The sequence below is a fragment of the Globicephala melas genome, chromosome 17 (genome assembly GCF_963455315.2).
Source record: "Globicephala melas chromosome 17, mGloMel1.2, whole genome shotgun sequence".
Classification (NCBI taxonomy): domain Eukaryota; kingdom Metazoa; phylum Chordata; class Mammalia; order Artiodactyla; family Delphinidae; genus Globicephala; species Globicephala melas.
Window position 1 is genome coordinate 28,302,865 of NC_083330.1, and position 21,947 is coordinate 28,324,811.

The 21,947-nt window shown below is 38.1% G+C and overlaps 1 long non-coding RNA gene across 1 annotated transcript in view; it reads right to left on the reverse strand.

The window, feature by feature from the left end:
• The window catches only part of LOC132593755 (uncharacterized), a 48,775-nt gene extending 27,154 nt beyond the window's left edge, over positions 1-21,621 (reverse strand). Inside the window, exon 1 of the long non-coding RNA XR_009559562.1 lies at positions 21,527-21,621. This is a non-coding gene — a long non-coding RNA (uncharacterized lncRNA). The remainder of the gene's footprint in view (positions 1-21,526) is intronic.
• Between the last annotated feature and the right edge of the window lie 326 nt (positions 21,622-21,947).

Here is a 21,947-nt window from a genome sequence, read left to right on the forward strand (position 1 = left end):
ATTATTGAAATAGAGAATTCTGCCTCCTTTCCAGAGAGAATTATTTATTGATTAGCTCTAGTTTTTCAACTAAGCACCTGGTACTTATTTGCAACAAATGAGTCACTTAATAGAACCACCTACACATAATTCAATAGTCTTTGTTTTCTGCAGAGAAAAATCAGTGAAAACTGTATTTGTGCTAATCTATAACCTATTACTTGAAATTTGTGTGAGTCTAAAAATATTAGTGAATAGAATGTCATTCTATTTCTTAATTGTTTCATGTCCTGGGAATGGGTATCTTAGATGCCTCTGTTGCCCAGATTCATCCTGGCTGCCACCATCTCCGACTTCAGCTGTGTATTGTACGCAGGTCTATGCAGGCTTGACTCACAGAAGGGAGGGAGAAACCCCTGAGCAGAGGCTTCATGTATGTGCTGCCTGTTTCTGCTTCCTGCCCTAGGGCTCTGTAGAGCTCAGGTACTGGCAGGGTCTTGCTTCGTTATCACATATGTTACAACTCGGAACCTTGGGGCAATTAACACTCCTGAGGGCAACTCTCAACCAATGGGGCCAGAAGTTAATGGAAAATTCCTTCTGTCTTTCCCCCATCAGGTAGCAATTCTAGGAGGTATCCAGTACGTTCTCTTGTGAGAAATGAGACCCATTGTCAGAGCATGGGAATTTTTTTTATATATATATATATATATCATTATTACATGATTTTATCTTTTTTTTATCTTTATTGGAGTATAATTGCTTTATAATGGTGTGTTAGTTTCTGCTTTATAGCAAAGTGAATCAGTTATACATATACATATATCCCCATAACTCTTCCCTCTTGCATCTCCCTCCCTCCCATCCTCCCTATCTCACCCCTCTGGGTGCTTACAAAGCACCGAGATGATCTCCCTGTGCTATGTGGCTGCTTCTCACTAGCTATCTATCTTACATTTGGTAGCGTATATATGTCCATGCCACTCTCTCACTTTGTCCCAGCTTACCCTTTCCTCTCCTCGTGTCCTCAAGTCCATTCTCTAGTAGGTCTGTGTCTTTATTTCCGTCTTCTTGTCCCTAGGTTCTTCATGACCATTTTTTTTTTTAGATTCAATATATATGTGTTAGCATACTGTATTTGTTTTTCTCTTTCTGTCTTACTTCACTCTGTATGACAGACTCTAGGTCCATCCACCTCACTACAAATAACTCAATTTTGTTTCTTTTTATGGCTGAGTAATATTCCATTGTATATATGTGCCACATCTTCTTTATCCATTCATCTGTCGATGGACACTTAGGTTGTTTCCATGTCCTGGCTATTGTAAATAGAGCTGCAATGAACATTGTGGTACATGACTCTTTTTGAATTATGGTTTTCTCAGGGTATATGCCCAGTAGTGGGATTGCTGGGTCATATGGTAGGTCAATTTTAGTTTTTTGTTTGTTTGGTTTTTTTTTTTTTTTTTTTTTTGCGGTACGCGGGCCTCTCACTGTTGTGGCCTCTCCCGTTGCGGAGCACAGGTTCTGGACACGCAGGCTCAGCGGCCATGGCTCACGGGCCCAGCCACTCTGCAGCATGTGGGATCTTCCCGGACTGGGGCACGAACCCGTGTCCCCTGCATCGGCAGGCAGACTCTCAACCACTGCGCCACCAGGGAAGCCCTATTTTTAGTTTTTTAAAGAACCTCCATACTGTTCTCCATAGTGGCTGTATCAATTTACATTCCCACCAACAGTGCAAGAGGGTTCCCTCTTCTCCACACCCTCTCCAGCATTTATTGTTGGTAGGTTTTTTGATGACAGGATTGTTAACACATACTTCTATTGGCTTGTCCTCCTTCTGTGCCTCATGCCCCTCCCCACCCCTACTCCCTGGGCTCACCTCCCAAATAAATTTCCTGCACACAAATCCTTCATCAGGTTCTCCTGAAAACAGAACTAAGATAACAGGTAAGGGTGCTCTAATAATTCATACACAAGTAACATTCTAATGAAATTGACCCATGTTGTTCTGTATATGAGATCAGAGGTATGTTAAATGGAACCCTAGAATGCATGACCTCTTGAGGAAAAACAAATTCAAACTGAATTGCATTTCTAAAGACTTTATTCAGACTTCTAATGTCAATTCAGCTCTAACACCATTAATTCCTGGCTGTGTGACCCAAATCTGGGTTTCCAACATTATGGAAACCTAATTTGATTATCTTTATATTAAGTGTGATAATATCTTCCACAGAGAATGGAATTCAAGGGAAGAGTTTATAAAAGATAAGAGATCATAAAGTACGCTGCAACTCATGATAAGAAGTATGTATTATATCCTGAAGCAATGGAGACTAGTGAAGGGTTTAAAGCTGAAGAATAACTGACTAGATTCACATGTAAGAAAGATGACTGGCAATAGAATAGAGGATAGATGTGAGGGAACCAAGAATGGGAAACCTGATAGGAGACTGTCATTAAGAAAGTGAGAAATGATGGTGACATCATGCTGATGATGACCACCTGAATTAGAAGGCTAGTGAGGGGGTGAGAGTGACTGAGAAACTTGGTAATCAAACTGATGTTGGAAACAGGAACAGTAGAACCAACAATGGCATCCTTGTTTCTGTCTTGGGCCACTGCCTGCTGTGGAGTCATTCACTGAGGCAAGGAACACAGGAGGTCGATGAACAGATTTTGTGGACTGTGGGGACCTTGGATCTGTGCATGTTGAGTCTGAATTACCTATGACAATTTGCAGTGTCAGGAATGTCCTTCACCTAGAAATTTTATTAGGAATTACACACCAACAAAAGTAGTACAGGGGTGGAACACTGAGTGGCACACTCTGAATTAAAATTAGAGTTTGGTTGTGAAATGTCTCTCTTGTTTAAAAACCACATCCTTTCAGACGGACTCAGAGAAAGCCAAGAGCGACTACCATTTCCTTCACAAGTATAAAATATTGATAGCACATTTGTCTATTTGGATCTCTTTTATTATGCTGCCCACAGAGTTGAAACCTACTGTAGACTTTAAAGCATGTTTAACCTTTGGCTATGTGAAGAATCGTGTAATAATGACACTGCAGTTAAGTTGCTAGAACAAATGCAATCAGACACTTGGAGAGGGGGAAAGAAATCTCTTAGGTGGCAAATCTGAATAATGAGCTAAGGGATAGTTGCCTGAAAAAGAGTTGCTATAAGGAGAGGCATCCAACACAGACAACAGTAAGAATTCTTGTTTCATTTTGCCTTAATACACCTGCAAGAACTGTGGACGCTTAATTCTTCTGACATGTGATCTTTCTAGCTGGAAAACATTAATATGCTAAGGCTTGGGAGTCTGGATTTAACTTTGCCCTAAACAAACATTGGATTTGACTTTTTTGTTGCTGTTTTTGCAGTTAAGGATATTTTAAACATTAAATATGTACGCACACATATATATACATACACACATAAATATACCTATACATTAACGCACATATATACATATATACATAGTATGTGCATATATATACACATATATATGAAATTACATATATGTATGTTTGCATATTTTCATGTGGGTATATACACATATATACCCACATGAAAATATGCAAACATACATATATGTAATTTTATGACTTCTAGGCAAATACTGGAAGTGACCTCAACATATTTAAATAATTCAGAGAATTTTAATGTTGAATAGCTTGAATGTATGTTTGTCAGAGAGCTAGTTGAGCTAATTACTGGTCTATGGTGATTTCTTAAAAATGTCATAAAACAATTTCAAAAGATCACCAAAAAAGTTAACTGATACTTTTTTAAAAAGTATCATGATTTCTGATGCACCGGGATTTTGTCTAGGTATAAAGAAGCTTTGTTTGTTTGACTTAAATATGTAGTATGATCTCTTGAAATTTCTTATTTGCTTGTCCTTTCTAGGTTTTCAAGAGTTCCTTGATTTTGTCAACAGTGGCACACTCCAAAAGGTAATCGTGGTACACTGGAGGTTCCATTAGTGTTTGAGCTTGCTGTTATGAAATAGATTTCCACACAGTAAAGAGTTTTAGATGGACATATTTTCTATATAGGTCAACGTACTCTGAGCTAATTAAAAATTATGGGCTTGTCCTGGGAGTTGATTAAAGTTCACAAGATCACTGATTGTTGTTGTTGTTATTTTAATGATCACAAAATTACTGGTTAAATAAAATATGTTCAACAAAGATGCTTGTATCTTTGCTCAGTGCTTGCTCCTTGCTATCTTCCAGGGTAGAAAATGATTCTAAAGAGTGAATGTCTGATTTTTGTGGATATATTTTCATCTCTACAGTTTTCATTTCTAAAGAACAAGAACTGATCCTCCAAGACTCCAAAGTCTCTCTCTCTCTAGAAAATTCCTCTGTGATGCATTTTCAGCAAATCAGGCTGAGCTTAAGGATGAGAGAAATCAGCTGCTTTTGTTATTGGTGTGTATCTTGGGGGCAGACAAAGATGTTGTTAGAGAGATACTGGAGGAATACCAAGGAAAAGAGAAAATAAAATAAGTCAGAAAATGAGATGTAGTGTTTATATTTTTAAATGAAAAAGGATTTTTTAAAAACTGGAATCCATTCATGCAAAAACATCTATATTTAGTATCTCCAGACACAAATCCTTGCCCTCTTGGTATGGTTAAGCTACATTAGTGATACTGATTCAGGCAGGACTATGCCTCTCTTTTTCTGAACCACCTATAGGGTCATATCATTATATTTCTTATGCTTTTTCCCTCTGTAGCCAATATTTAAGTCAGTAAAAGGAAATTTGGCCTGGCAGAAAGAGATCACAGCTGTGGAACCTAAAATTCCTGATCAAATTGATCAACAATGTAAAGAAACACATATATTTGTAAGAGGTTCAGTGGTATTGTCTTGGAATTTCTCTAAATAGAGTCTCTCTAGCTGGTTCATATTTTGTAATTTATTATTAATAACAATAAATATTTGAGTATCAGTGTGTGTTAATTTGCATATATGCAGAGGTTAGTGATGGACTTAAATCTAACAGCTTGGTTTGGTTGTTCATTGGACAGTGTATGCATGCATGAGGGACTAGATGTACATTAGCCTCTAAAAGCCTAGCCCCTAAGCAAGATTGGAGACTCATGATTGTAGGATGGCATTCAGCTGTCAGTACCCCACGAATAAAAGAAATGAGTTGAATACTTTGGGGCTTCTCCCATTCCACCAGACCTATCCATCTTAGCAGATTCCAGATTCAAATGATAACAAATATTTTTATGTTTTAGATAAGATTTATTCCAGAACCTGGACTGCTGAAAATAAAATTCTAATCTCAACACCTGAGTCCTTCTCCGCTAAGGACAGGCCAACCTCTCAGTCTCTCTAGATCTTCTCTACTCCCTCTCTGCATCAGGGAACCCAATACTCCATATTTCATCCTCTTCAACATCTGGCGGCAAAGGACTGCCCATGGCTGGGATTTTAGCTACAAACTTGGAAAGTAAAAGGTAAATTTTATGTTTAAATATAAGACATCAAAGGTGGATAAAGTTTAATATGACTCTCCAAGAGATCCAAGTTCCAAATGTTAAAATATTAATTGCATTACTTTGATTGTTTTACTATTTAATTACTTGGTTTATATACACACAACACTCTCATTCATATTACACCTGTTCTGCATAGTTTTCAAGGGTTGGTGAACAGCAGGTAGGTAAGGTCCATTTGGGTTGAATTGTTAATAGTATGCTTTAGAACTTTACTTTCTTGAGTCCAGAAGGGATTACATCAACCTTTGCAGCAATCAAGGCTTCATTGGAATTATTCAGTGTCTTCCTTCAAATAATCTATTTTCTTTTCTGCACCTCGCCTGTGATGAGGCTGTTTTCTTATCAGTTACCCTATGTTCCTTAGTTTTATCATTTGATACCAGATTTACACCTGGATTCATAGAAACCGGGTGGATTCTTACATAGGCCATAAATTGTGAATGAATTGTCTTTCAGCTTTTCTTGAGCCAAATTTAGTTTTGTAACTTCTCATAAAAGTTTCCCACATTTAATTCAACCAGTGGTACTACACTTAGTATCTTTCCTCATTGATATATTAATAAAAATCTAATGAAGAAGACTCCAATTACAACATCAATTGTAACCTTACCATTCCAGGGGCTTATAAGGATGTTGCTTTTGCTGTTTACAACTGGACTCACAACCTCCTGCCTGGTGTTCTCTTTCTTGTATTCCTGGGTTTGCCCTTCTAGAGTTTGGTGATATTGGAACAAATGGCTGTGATATTCAAGAACATCCATAGGTGAGGGAGTTGAGAAAAGATACATGAGAAATTAGTGGGCAGGGATCTCCAAAAGCCCTGGTGCCAGCTCATAGAGTGGAGGATGTAGTAGAAGCATAAAGAATCGTAATGTTGGGAATATGGATCTAAGACTTTTGCCTTTTAGTCATTGTAAATTTGTTGTTAAATAACAGATCAATGACTCTCAGTAAGCCAGATGCAACATGAGGACAGGGATTATGTCTGTCTTGTTCAGCATGGCAACCCAAGAGCAAAGCCTACAGGGTTTGACATGCAGTGACCATGAAAAGCTTTTCAATGAACACTCACGTCAAATTTATGAGATTATTACTGGTGTTTCCCCCAATTTACAGATGAGGAAACTGAGACAAAAAAATTAAGTAACTTGCCCAAGGGAACCCAGATCTTAAGCAGTGGAGACAGTATTCCAACTCAGGTATCTGGCTTCAAGACCTTGAACACCCATTAGTTTAGAAAGGAGGAGAGTGAAGGAGTGAAGAAAACAATGGGCCTGAGAATCACTTTCTCTCCCTTTAAGAAAAGCAACATCTGCTTTTCTTCAAGACTTGAAAGCCAAAGAACAGCAGGTGTACTGAAGACTTAGTGGTCCTAAATCTATTGGTCCTAAGGGTAGACTCCAGAGCTTTATGAAAATGTGCCCACCCAATGCTTGTCCGATGCCACCATGTGCAGAGCTGAACTCCAGAGCTTAAACTTTAGAAAGTTCCTGAACTCAAGGCTATCAAAGTGCAGCAACCACCAGAAAACGTTTGTTTTGCTGCTAGGAGGGATGGCATTCTAAAAGTGGGACAGCATGTCTGGTAATGAACAGAGATTTTATATGTTATAGGAACTGAGGCTGACCAGGAGAAAAGAACAAAGAAACAAAAAATGTGACAGAGAGTGAGGCAGATGTTCTCCGACATAGATGGCTAAGGATAAGCAAGACCATTCTGTGTGCATTTAACAAGAAAAATGGGCCTTAGCAGGCTTGAGTTAGTCCATTTATGTTTGGGGGTTTCTCAAGAAAAAATAAGGCTAAAGGTTTGTAACTCTTGATGTAGGGGGCAGGAGGTTGCACAAAAGATCTTAAGCCTTCACACTGCCAGGCTCTATGGGTGTAGGTGTTGAAGCAGAGCCTAGAGCCTTCCTCAATCCCAAGGCTCATTACTGGGGGTTACCATGCCCAGAATTCAAAAGTGAATAAAACTTTGCTAAACGAATGAACAAAATAAAATTATTATGACATATTAGAAAGAGCCAAAATACTTATCATGATAAGTATTATGAAGCAAAACATTTAAGAAAGTCCGATAGATAGCTAAGCAGTCATTTTACTCAGACTATCAATTTTGCTTACCCACTGCCCTGTAAAAGTTTTAAGCACTCATAAAAATTATCAGTGTTAGGGTGCTTCTCATATTATGTTTACTTTTTAAAGAAAAGTCTTGTTAACACTAACAACATAAAACAATAAAGGAAAATTTTTTTCACATGCTTTTGTCACCCAGACACAGCAATCTTTACTTTTTTCTCCATTATCTTTTTGCATGCCTACATTTCTGCATAATTCTTACCTATGATTTTTAATATTCCTTTTTTGTTATACAGAAGTCATACATTTTCTGTCATTGAACCTCATGTGAAGAGTTGATCATGCCCTCAGTTGATGACACCCCCTCATGCTCAGTGCAATACAGACCTTTCCGGTCCCCTTTTCTTTATCCACATTTTCCTGATCCCCCCAAGCACATTCTCTTCTCTGATGGACATCTAATTTTTGGATATGTTTTTATCCTTCTAAAATATAATATTTGTAAGAGTTTTAATGTGCATATGTGGCATTTTGTGGTAGACAACTAAATTGCCTCCAATTTCCAGGAATCAAATAATGCTGCAATGAATACCCTTGCAAATGTTACATAGTGGGCTTTGAGAGCATTTCCCTGAGATTTATAGCCAAGTGTGAGACTGCTGGGCCTCTGGGATTTTTGCATGATGGGTTTCATTAAGTACCATCAGATTGTTCTTCAGGGCAATAGGAATCTTCTGCTCTCATCTGTAATGCATGAGGCTTCCAGTTTACACATGTTCTCATCCGTATTGGGCAGCATCCAAATTTTAAAATTTTTCTATTTTGATGGCTCTGAAATGGTGTCTCATTGTTTAATCTGCATTTCTTTTGTTACTGATGAGTTTGAGGATTTCTTACCCATTCAGTTTCCTTTTTGTATGATTCTTACTCTAGTGCTTGTCCATTTTCTGTTTCTTTTGATTTGCAAAGGTTTCCTATTTTTAAGATATTAATCCTTTGGCAGTTTTAGATATTATTGGTATCTCTGCCATTCTGTAATCTTTTAACTTTTCCTATAGTATTTTTATAAAAGAGAGATCCCTCATTTTGATATAGTCCAATTTATTAATTTGATAAGCATATCTTGTATGTCTTGTTTAACTACATATTTTTTCTACCACAAGATCACAAAGATATAACCTCTGCATTTATTATATTGACTTCATAATTTTATATTTATATTTTAATCTAGTGTTCATCTTTATATAAGTAAAGATCCAGTTTATTTATCTATATATACTGAGTGAGATTTCCCAACATAATCTACTAAACAATGAATTGTTCTCCAATGGTTTTGATGCTCCTTTTATCATATATTAAGTTTATATACATATAAAATTATATATCTATACAATATATATAATATATATGCATACATATTAGCTCTCTTTTCACTTTCATTGATTTATTTGTCTGTTTTCCATCAATATCATTTTCTTTTTATTACTAAGGCATTGTTACTTTAATATCTAGCAGAAATAGCACCTCTCTTTGCTCTTATTTTAGCCTTGCTGAGCTATTCATAGATTTTATATTCCATATTAATTCTAGAGTAAGTGTTTACATATTTTGAAAAATGTTGCTAAAATTTTTATTTGGATTACAATAAATTCAGAGATTATTTTGGAGGAATACTGACAACTTTACTATGAAATTTGCCCATTTGTGAACATGATATATTTCTCCACTTATTCACATCTTTCTTAATGTCTTTACAAGCCTTTTAAAATGTTCTCTGAAAAGGTATTGTACTGTATCATTTTAGTTATTTCCTAGAAATTTTATAGTTTCATTGTTATTGTGAAAAGAATTTCATTTCTATACCATTTTCTGCTTGGTAGTTGTTGATGTAGAGAAGAGGTTGGCAAACTATGACCTAGGGGCCAAATCTGATCTACCACCTGTTTTTGTAAGTAAAGTATTATTGAAACATTTTCTTGTCCATTCATTTACATACTGTCTATGATTGTTTTCATGCCACAATGGCATTTTGACCTTAAGGTCTGCAAAGGTGAAGATATTTACTAACTTGCTTTTTTACAGAAAAAGTGTGCCAACCCATAGGGGAGAGGAAAATGTTGGCCTTGAATTCTGCAGTTATGCTGAAGCCTTATTAGTTCTACTGGGTTATTCCTTACTTTTCAATTCTTAAGCAACATATTCCTTTCTCTTATATTATTGGCCATTATCTCTAATGTCATGTAATAATTGACGTCCCAAAGTCAATATATGACCTCCCCACTCCTCTTTGCTTCCACCCCTTTTCTCAGGGCATTTGCAGTTGTTTTTTCTTCTGTATGAAAAATTCCCTTTTCCCAACAGCCACTCTCTTTTGGGTTTTTCCCGAAAGCCACCGGGCTTTCAGGTCTTGCAGGTCTCTGCTCAAATGTCAGTTAGCAGTGAGGCTTTCTACCACTGACAGCTCCCCTTTCCCCTGCCACCATATGCTGCTTTCTTGGTACTTCTCACCATCTGATATAATGTATTTATATTGTAAACAATACATGTTTATATGTTCATTACTTATACCTAAAGTGAAATATAAAAAATAGGATATATAGCTTCCATTGGAGCAAGAAGGAATATTGGAAGACTTGGAGGAGAAAAAGGAGGTGGGCTTGGGACATGTGGAATATGAAGGGCATGGTTAATAACTAGGATGGAATACCTCCTTGTCTATATGGTTTGAAGTTCAGGAGAGAACTATGAGCTAAAAATACTGATGTGAGAGTCATTAGCCCATTATTTGGCATCAAGAATCCATAGGGTCTTGTTTCAATTGTTTGATGATTAAAATGCTTTTAGCAAGCATTAGATACTTTTAAAGACCAAAAACACCTTAGAGACTTAGGAGAGGATCTATTTTCAGGAAAAGATGAGCAATGAACTGGGAATTATTTTAAGACTAACATTTTCCAAAGAAGGATGTGTCTGAGGAAAGTGCTCTAGAAAAAGCCCTCTACATGATTAAGTCAAACCAGGGAGGAATTCAAGGGTAGCCACATGGTCTAAGTATGAGGGGAATTCAGCCAAGGACAACCAGCTATTCTACTAAAATATTTGTATTTATTGATGGAAGCATGTTCAGAGTAGGGTGGAGTGGATGAGAGGGTCAGGATGGAGGCAACACGAGTCAGGGAATCCAGTCAAGGATAAAAATAGAGGAGACAGTTTAGAATAGCAAGTAGATTGCAAAGTGGACTATTACTAAATAAAGAACGAACAGGTGCTGGAAAGGGGAGCCTCCCTTCCCATGCTCAGAGGGTGATCTTGCTCTCTCACAGCTACACAACAGGAAAACGGCCTAATCTAAGAGTCTTACTGGCTGGGAAATTCTGACTCCTCTTCAGGGGCTTTTTCCTTGAGGTCTGCTTCTCACTTTGAAAGACCTGCTGACTAGTGTCTGACATCAGAGTCCCAAGTCTGTCACTTCCTAAGCATTATCATGCAGGTGCACTCTAACTCTAGGCTATGGCCTTCTTGCTGGACTCCTTAACTGATGAAGGTCACGTGGGATCTCAGTGTAGTCTCTGGAGATCACCTGGAATGCCCTCGAGTCTCATGCAAATAGCATGTTAGATTCTCAGACAATTACCTAGGGACTTGCTGAAGGAGTCTTCAGAAGCATCCTTTCAACTGAGACCCTCCCCATCCTCTCTTGGAATCTCTGGCTGGATTTGATGGCTTTCTGAATGGTTTCATTTTATAAATGGGAATGAACCATATTAAAAAGACTAAAAGAAGATTCTGATAAAACATTTAGGATAGTTGGGAACTTCTTTTTAAAGCTTTCTTTTTTTTTTTTTTCCGTTTTGGTTAAAGATTGTGTCATCCTTAGCTCCTTCACCCCTTGGCTCTATTTCATGTAGGTGAGAGACAGTGAGTCACTTATCAGCAAGTGGGGAAAGTTGAGATATAAACAGGAGCTCTGATTTTTACACTGTCTTATTTTAATTATGGATAGTTTTTCTCATTTGGAACTTTCATGGGGGAAAATTTTGTAAACCAAAAGTCAATGAAGGGCTTCCTTGGTGGTGCAGCGGTTGGGAGTCCGCCTGCCAATGCAGGAGACACGGGTTCAAGCCCTGGTCTGGGAAGATCCCACATGCCGTGGAGCAACTGAGCCCGTGCGCCACAACTACTGAGCCTGCTCTCTAGAGCCCGCGAGCCACAACTACTGAAGCCCATGAGCCTAGAGCCCGTGCTCCACAACAAGAGAAGCCACTGCAATGAGAAGCCCACAACCAAGAGTAGGCCCCGCTTGCCACAACTAGAGAAAGCCTGTGCACAGCAACAAAGACACAATACAGCCAAAAATAAAAGTAATAATAAAAAATAAAATAAAATAAATAAATTAAAAAAAAAGTCAATGAAGAAAAATGTCTCAATTGAATATATAGACAGATATGAAAGCAGACGGATGGATGGTTGGGTGAATGGATAGAGTGATAGATGGTAAAAGAGAAAGGAGAGAGGTAGAGAGAGAGAAAGAAAGACAGACAGACCAATACTTCTTTTTAGTCCTAGAAGTGACTTTTGTTAAGAAGTATTAGCTGATCCAGAAGACTTTGTGCAGGAATCACATCTTGGGATCTGAAGAGTTCCAGATCTTTCTGATTGGTTACCAGTATCTTGCATGCTTGAATCCTTACTCTCACTCACTCCTCAGTGAACCTAAGGGAAAACAATTGTGATTCAAATAAAATTGGCCCATTTTAAGACTGGTCCGAGTTTGGTATTACACGTGAAAACAAGGAAAGAAAGAAAGAAGGAAGGAAAGAAAGAAAGAAGGAAAGAAAGAAAAACAATTCCAGCTCCAAAAGTTATTGAAAAGTAATGTAGTCCCTTACTGAAAAGTATTTGAAGACATACAAATGGGAATTACACAGTGGAGTTTACATAGTACATTATAAACTATACTTCTTAAAGTTCTTTATTAGATATCCCTTTCTCTCCTGCAAATTCTCTGTGGTTATTCAAATCTCTGGATACCCTCAACCCCATTATAAGCCTGTCTTTTTAGATGAACTTTTAGATGCAGAGCAATCTATTCCCTCCCTAAAAAGGCATAACAGCATGTGTGTGTTTCGGAAGGGGGGGATGTTATGTGTTATTATTACTTATTTTTGTTTTTATCACATAGAGATTGACCCTTTCTTTCTCATTAGGAACAAAAGTTATACATGTATGGATATACAAATTTTTCTTTGCGGTATTAAAGACTTCTTTCAAAACTTATAAAGTATATGCTTACCCAGTTGTCCTCCCTGTAGTCCTGAGAGCTGACATTTCATTGGTAAGGTAGGAGGAAGGAAGGAGAAGAAGGAAGCTAGGAATCATTTGGGGACTGCAGAAGAAGTGAATATCTTTTTCTTGTAGGGCAGTGGGAATGTCACAAGGTCAAGTCTGAAGACCTGGCTTCAGGCCCCAGCAGCCTCTTCCTGATGGAGAGGCCTTGGGCAGGTCACCCAGTCACCTGGTGCCTCACCCTCCCTCACTAATCAGTAATGTGGAGTACTGGTCTACCTATCCTCCTCAACCTTAGCTGCTGCCCTTGCAAGTTAATCAAGAGGCTTGGTGCTGATTTAGTCTGTCATTGAGCAAGTCTAGGCTCTCCTCTCAGTCTCAACCTCTCCTCCCATTAAATGAGTTTGTTGGGAGGCACACAGGAGATGACAGACATGAAGATGCTTTGAAAATTATAAGCACAATCAAATAGAATTCATGGATCCAAGAGAAAGAGTCATGGTTCTCCTTCCTTTGTATGAACTTTTTGGGAAGGTTTTTGGTATAGGAGACTATTCATTTGCTAGTGCTGTCATAACAAATACTACAGACTGAGTGACTTAAACAACAGAAATTTATTTCTTCACAATTCTGGAGGCCAGAAGTCCAAGATCAAGGTGTCAGCAGGGAGAGATGTCATACTGTGGCTTCTCTCATTGGCTTGTAGATTTGCCATTTTCTCCCTTTGCCCTCTCACTTTCTTCCCTCTGTGTATGTCTGTGTCATAATCCCCTTTTCTTGTAAGGACACCAGCCACATTGGATTTGAGCTCACCCCAATGACCACGTTTATCTTAATTACCTCTTTAAAGTCCCTATCTCCAAATACAGTCACATCCTGAGATATGGGTGTTAGGATTTAGCACGTGAATTTGGGAGGAGGGGACACAATTCAATCCATAACAGGGACTGTCACCTTTCTTTTTTGAGATGTTAGTTTTGCTTTCAAGATTTGTTATATTACTGACTTATTGTAACTGCCTTAAGTTGTTTTGTGAGCACTTGGTATTTGAGGAAACACTGAAATTCTGAATTCCATATTTTCAGGTGTTCAGTTGGTTATGGTTTCAGGCAGGAGCAATAATGTCCTTGAAACCTTGTTCATCAGTCCCCTTTGAGACTTGTTTATGGTTTTCCTGTTGATTCACAAAGAAGTAAACATTACTAGTGATTCGTCTTAGTTGATAACCAGCTTCCAAAAAGAAAAGAACATTTCCATTATTTAAGATCTACTTTAAAGGAGTAATTCATTGTCAATTGTAACTGCCTAAACCATTTTCTGGTGACCAACTAAACCTAGTACTTTTCTGTACTTTTGTAGATCAAAGACAAAGAAATGGAAATTATAATTTTCCTTAATCTCAGCAAAATTTGTATAAAGTGATGAAACACACAGGATAATTTCTTAGGGAAAGTTTACATTCTCTATTTGTTAGGGTGGCAAACATAGAATATATCTAAGGCCACCAAGAGCCCGAATAGCCACAGGTGTGGCTCCTTGCCTCTCTGCAGCCCTGCTCCCTGCTTCTCCAGTGGTGGCAGCCTGCAGCCACGGGCCATCTCCAAAGTCAGGCTGACGTCAGATCTGGGCATGGAAGTGGTCTGAGAACAGAGGGAGAAATATCCTGACCCAAATATGCAACATGTGCATCTTGGGAGACACTTAAGACAGCGTGTAGCATTCGAGAGTGAGCCATTTCTTTGGAAATTTCTAGATGGAAAAACTGAGAATCAGAGAGGGCTAGTGAACTCTCAGACAAGTGGTCAGTAGCCATGTGGCTGACAGGGTCTTGGTGATCCACACGTCAAGCCTGTGTCAGGCCTGTGCCTCTGAGGAGGGAGAGCCGAATACAGGACGTTGGTCCACAAGAGATCTCCCAGCTCCACGTAATATCAAATGGTGAAAATCTCCCAGAGATCTCCATCTCAACACCAACACCCAGCTTCACTCAATGATCAGCAAGCTACAGTGCTGGACACCCTATGCCAAACAACTAGCAAGACAGGAACACAACACCACTCATTAGCAGAGAAGCTGCCTAAAATCATAATAAGTCCACAGGCATCCCCAAAACACACAAGCAGATGTGAACCTGCCCACCAGAAAGACAAGATCCACCCTCATCCACCAGAACACAGGCACTAGTCCCCTCCACCAGGAAGCCTACACAACCCACTGAACCAACTCTCGCCTCTGGGGACAGACACCAAAAACAACAGAAACTATGAACCTGCAGCCTGCAAAAAGGAGACCCCAAACACAGTAAGATAAGCAAAATGAGAAGACAGAAAAACACACAGCAGATGAAGGAGCAAGATAAAAATCCACCAGACCTAACGAATGAAGAGGAAATAGGCAGTCTCCCTGAAAAAGAATTCAGAATAATGATAGTAAAGATGATCCAAAATCTTGGAAATAGAATAGACAAAATGCAAGAAACATTTAACAAGGACCTAGAAGAACTAAAGATGAAACAAACAATGATGAACAACACAATAAATGAAATTAAAAATACTCTAGATGGGATCAATAGCAGAATAACTGAGGCAGAAGAATGGATAAGTTACCTGGAAGATAAAATAGTGGAAATAACTATGGCAGAGCAGAATAAAGAAAAAAGAATGAAAAGAACTGAGGACAGTCTCAGAGACCTTTGGGACAACATTAAACTCACCAACATTCGAATTATAGGGGTCCCAGAAGAAGAAGAGAAAAAGAAAGGGACTGAGAAAATATTTGAAAAGATTATAATTGAAAACTTCCCTAATATGGGAAAGGAAATACTTAATCAAGTCCAGGAAGCACAAAGAGTCCCATACAGGATAACTCCAAGGAGAAACATGCCAAGACACATATTAATCAAACTATCAAAAATTAAATACAAAGAAACATATTAAAAGCAGCAAGGGAAAAACAACAAATAACACACAAGGGAATCCCCATAAGGTTAACAGCTGATCTTTCAGCAGAAACTCTGCAAGCCAGAAGGGACTGGCAGGACATATTTAAAGTGATGAAGGAGAAAAACCTGCAACCAAGATTACTCTACCCAGCAAGGATCTCATTCAGATTTGATAGAGAAATTAAAACATTTACAGGCAAGCAAAAGTTGAGAGAGTTCAGCACCACCAAACCAGCTTTACAACAAATGCTAAAGGAACATCTCTAGGCAAGAAACACAAGAGAAGGAAAGGACCTACAATAACGAACCCAAAACAATTAAGAAAATGGTAATAGGAACATACATATTGATAATTACTTTAATGTAAATGGACTAAATGCTCCTACCAAAAGACACAGACTGGTTGAATGGATACAAAAACAGGAGATATATATATATATATATATATATATATATATATATATATATATATATATATATATATATATATATGCTGTCTACAAGAGACCCACTTCAGACCTAGGGACACATACAGACTGAAAGTGAGGGGATGGAAAAAGATATTCCATACAAATGGAAACCAAAAGAAAGCTGGAGTAGCAATTCTCATATCAGACAAAATAGACTTTAAAATAAAGACTGTTAGAAGAGACAAAGAAGGACACTACATAATGATCAAGGGATCGATCCAAGAAGAAGATATAACAATTGTAAATATTTATGTACCCAACATAGGAGCACCACAATACATGAGGCAAATGCTAACAGCCAAATAAGGGGAAATAGACAGTAACACAATCAGAGTAGGGGACTTTACCACACCACTTTCACCAATGGACAGATCATCCAAAATAAGGAAACACAAGCTTTAAATGATACAGTAAACAAGATGGACTTAATTGATATTTATAGGACATTCCATCCAAAAACAACAGAATACACTTTACTCTCAAGTGCTCATGGAATATTCTCCAGGATAGATCATATCTTGGGTCACAAATTAACCCTTGGTAAATTTAAGAAAATTGAAATTGTATCAAGTATCTTTTCTGACTACAACGCTGTGAGACTAGATATCAATTACAGGAAAAAATCTCTAAAAAATACAAACACATGGAGGCTAAAGAGTACGCTACTTAATAACGAAGTGATCACTGAGAAATCAAAAAGGAAATCAAAATATACCTAGAAATAAATGACAATGGAGACACGACGACTCAAAACCTATAGGATGCAGCAAATGCAGTTCTAAGAGGGAAGTTTATAGCAATACAAACCTACCTTAAGAAACAGGAAACATCTCGAATAAACAGCCTAACCTTGCACCTAAAGCAGTTAGAGAAAGAAGAACAAAAAAAACCCAAAGTTAGCAGAAGGAAAGAAATCATAAAGATTAGATCAGAAAGAAATGAAAAAGAAATGAAGGAAACCATAGCAAAGGTCAATAAAACTAAAAGCTGGTTCTTTTAGAAGATAAACAAAATTGATAAACATTAACCAGATTACTCAAGAAAAAAAGGGAGAAGACTCAAATCAATAGAATTAGAAATGAAAAAGGAGAAGTAACAACTGACACTGCAGAAATACAAAAGCTCATGAGAGATTACTACAAGCAACTCTATGCCAATAAAATGGACAACCTGGAAGAAATGGACAAATTCTTAGAAACGCACAACCTACCAAGACTGAATCAGGAAGAAATAGAAAATATGAACAGACCAATCACAAGCACTGAAATTGAAACTGTGATTAAAAATCTTCCAACAAACAGAAGCCCAGGACCAGATGGCTTCACAGGCGAATTCTATCAAGGATTTAGAGAAGAGCTAACACCTACCCTTCTCAAACTCTTCCAAAATATAGCAGAGGGAGGAACACTCCCAAACTCATTCTACGAGGCCACCATCACCCTGATATGAAAACCAGAAAAGGATGTCAGAAAGAAAGAAAACTGCCAATGTCACTGATGAACATAGATGCAAAAATCCTCAACAAAATACTAGCAAACAGAATCCAACAGCACATTCAAAGGATCATACATCATGGACAAGTGGGGTTTATTCCAGGAAGGCAAGGATTCTTCAATATATGCAAATCAATCAATGTAATACACCATATTAACAAACTGAAGGAGAAAAACCATATGGTCATCTCAATAGATGCAGAGAAAGCATTTGACAAAATTCAACACCCATTTATGATAAAAACCCTCCAGAAAGTAGGCATAAAGGGAACTTTTCTCAACATAATAAAGGCCATATATGACAAACCCACAGCCAACATCATCCTCAATGGTGAAAAACTGAAAGCATTTCCACTAAGATCAGGAAAAAGACACGGTTGCCCACACTCACCACTCTTATTCAACATAGTTTTGGAAGTTTTAGCCACAACAGTCAGAGAAGAAAAGGAAATAAAAGGAATCCAAACCAGAAAAGAAGAAGTAAAGCTGTCACTGTTTGTAGATGACATGATACTATACATAGAGAATCCTAAAGATGCTACCAGAAAACTACTAGAGCTAATCAATGAATTTGGTAAAGTAGCAGGATACAAAATTAATGCACAGAAATCTCTGGCATTCCTATACACTAATGATGAAAACTCTGAAAGTGAAATCAAGAAAACACTCCCATTTACCATTGCAACAAAAAGAATAAAATATCTAGGCATAAACCTACCTAAGGAGACAAAAGATCTGTATGCAGAAAATTATAAGACACTGATAAAAGAAATTAAAGATGATACAAATAGATGGAGAGCTATACCATGTTCTTGGATTGGAGGAATCAACATTGCGAAAATGACTCTACTACCCAAAGAAATCTACAGATGCAATGCAATCCCTATGAAACTACCACTGGCATTTTTCACAGAACTAGAACAAAAAATTTCACAATTTGTATGGAAACACAAAAGACCCCAAAAGCCAAAGCAATCTTTTTTTTTTTTTTTTTTTTTTTTGCGTTATGCGGGCCTCTCACTGTTTTGGCCTCTCCCGTTGCGTAGCACAGGCTCTGAATGCGCAGGCTCAGCAGCCATAGTTCACAGATCCAGCAGCTCTGCAGCATGTGGGGTCTTCCCAGACCGGGGCACGAACCCGTGTCCCCTGCATCGGCAGGCCGACTATCAACCACTGTGCCACCAGGGAAGCCCAACCAAAGCAATCTTGAGAGCGAAAAACAGAGCTGGAGAATCAGGCTCCCTGACTTCAGACTATACTGCAAATCTACAGTAATCAAGACAGTATGGTATTGGCACAAAAACAGAAAGATAGATCAATGGAACAGGATAGAAACCCAGAGATAAACCCACACACATATGGTCAACTTATCTCTGATAAAGGAGGCAGGAATGTACAGTGGAGAAAGGACAGCCTCTTCAATAAATGGTGCTGGGAAAACTGGACAGGTACATGTAAAAGTATGAGATTAGAATACTTCCTAATACCATACACGAAAATAAGCTCAAAATGGATTAAAGACTTAAATGTAAGTCCAGAAATTATCAAACTCTTAGAGGAAAACATAGGCATAACACTCTATGACATAAATCACAGCAAGATCCTTTTTGACCCACCTCCTAGAGTAATGGAAATAAAAACAAAAATAAACAAATGGGGCCTAATGAAACTTCAAAGCTTTTGCACAGCAAAGGAAACCATAAACAAGACCAAAAGACAACCCTCAGAATGGGAGAAAATATTTGCAAATGAAGCAACTGACAAAGGATTAATCTCCAAAATTTACAAGCAGCTCATGCAGCTCAATAACAAAAAAAACAAACACTCCAATCCAAAAAATGGGCAGAAGACCTAAATAGATATTTCTCCAAAGAAGATATACAGACTGCCAACAAACACATGAAAGAATGCTCAACATCATTAATCATTAGAGAAATGCAAATCAAAACTACAATCAGATATCATCTCACACCGGTCAGAATGGCCATCATCAAAAAATCTGGAAACAATAAATTCTGGAGAGGGTGTGGAGAAAAGGGAATGCTCTTGCACTGCTGGTGGGAATTTGAATTGGTACAGCCACTATGGAGAACAGTATGGAGGTTCCTTACAAAACTACAAATAGAACTACCATATAACCCAGCAATCCCACTACTGGGCCTATACCCTGAGAAAACCATAATTCAAAAAGAGTCATGTACCAAAATGTTCATTGTAGCTGTAATTACAATAGCCAGGACATGGAAACAACCTAAGTGTCCATCATCGGATGAATGGATAAAGAAGATGTGGCACATATATACAATGGAATATTACTCAGCCATAAAAAGAAAAGAAATTGAGTTATTTGTAGTGAGGTGGGTGGACCTAGAGTCTGTCATAAAGAGTGAAGTAAGTCAGAAAGAGAAAGACAAATACCATATGCTAACACATATATATGGAATCTAAGAAAAAAAAATGTCATGAAGAACCTAGGGGTAAGATCGGAATAAAGACACAGACCTACTAGAGAATGGACTTGAGGATATGGGGAGGGGGAAGGGTAAGCTGTGATAAAGTGAGAGAGTGGCATGGACATATATACACTACCAAACTTAAAATAGATAGCCAGTGGGAAGCAGCCGCATAGCACAGGGAGATGAGCTTGGTGCTTTGTGACCACCTAGAGGGGTGGGATAGGGAGGGTGGGAGGGAGGGAGACGCAAGAGGGAAGAGATATGGGAACATATGTATATGTATAACTGATTCACTTTGTTATAAAGCAGAAACTAACACACCATTGTAAAGCAATTATACTCCAATAAAGATTAAAAAAAAAAAAAAAAGAAGAGTATGGATCCAGTGACTTTGTTGGGAGTCAGGAACTGGCTCTCATAACTAACCCTGAGAGCACCACAGCTTGGACACAACATAATTTCAGTTTCCTCAACTAAAAGGAAATCAGTCAGTAATTTTTAAGTCCCCCTATGTGCCTTGCACTGAGGGAGGCATGTAAGTATTAAAAGAAATGAGTAAAACACAGAGTTTGTCTCAACGATCTTGCAAATATGGCAGAGTTTTCTACGAATAATTACTTCTGTCTTATTTCCTCTAATGTGCTTTGAAAAAGACAGAAACGATCTAGGCATTATGAATGACAAAAGGAAACAATAGGAAATAGTTGCAATAAATTCTTCTTGCTTATAATTTTGAGCAGAAAATGGGTATTATAAGTCTTTATTGTCATTACGAGGGTGCATAAGATCTACTCTCATCTTTGGTCCACTCTGACCCAGGACCGCAGCACTGTTTCCCACACAATTTAGGGATACTGCAGTGTGAGGGGCTCTCAGAGTATCACTGATCTGTGGTTTGTCTCACCCACAGGTTATCACATCATGTTCTGTGTGAATTGAGCTCAGTCGTACTCTGGGCAGTCTGCTCACTCACCGGCTTAGAATGGTCCCCACCTGTGTCATGGCCTCATCCATCCACTTGGTCTTTGTCTCGACCCCTCAGTCCACGGTCCTGGAATCTCCCTTCCTTGTCTCCCTTGTTTTCTTTTCTGGCTTCCTTTTGGGTTTTTTTTTCAGGTTTTCCTTCACGTTTTCCCCTATTTTGGACCTCTAGTTTTGAAATACTTTAGCACTCATATTTTAATCGCTCCTGAATCAGAAGCAGAATTCTAGCTATGCCCACACCTGCAGATAACTATATTCCTCATAACAGTTCCTTTATTTAAAAAAAAACATAAAAATTGCATACCTGTGATCTTATATTTGCAACCGATCTCAATGTCTCTGCTTTCCTTTTTCTTCCTCTCCCCTCACATTGATACAGAGTTTATTTCCAGAACTCTGTAATCACCCTGTTGTGGGAGAAGGGACAGTTTTCTCATAGCAGATGACATTACATAGTCTGTGTGGGCAATGCTTAAGTAAAGCAGAGTCTTGTATAATTATCTTAAAGCACAGTCTATCGAAATAATTCTACCCAAAATCTTTCATTTCCTGAATTAGTGGCTTCTCCATATTGGCTCCAATGCTTACCCATTAAAAATGAAGAAACCAAATGTTAGGTAAGAGAATTCCATTGTCCAGGCTCTTGTCCTATTTTATTTTTTTCCAAAGATAGATAGTCACAATGGTTCTGGGTATACAAGATAAATGAAGTGCCTCTAAGCCTA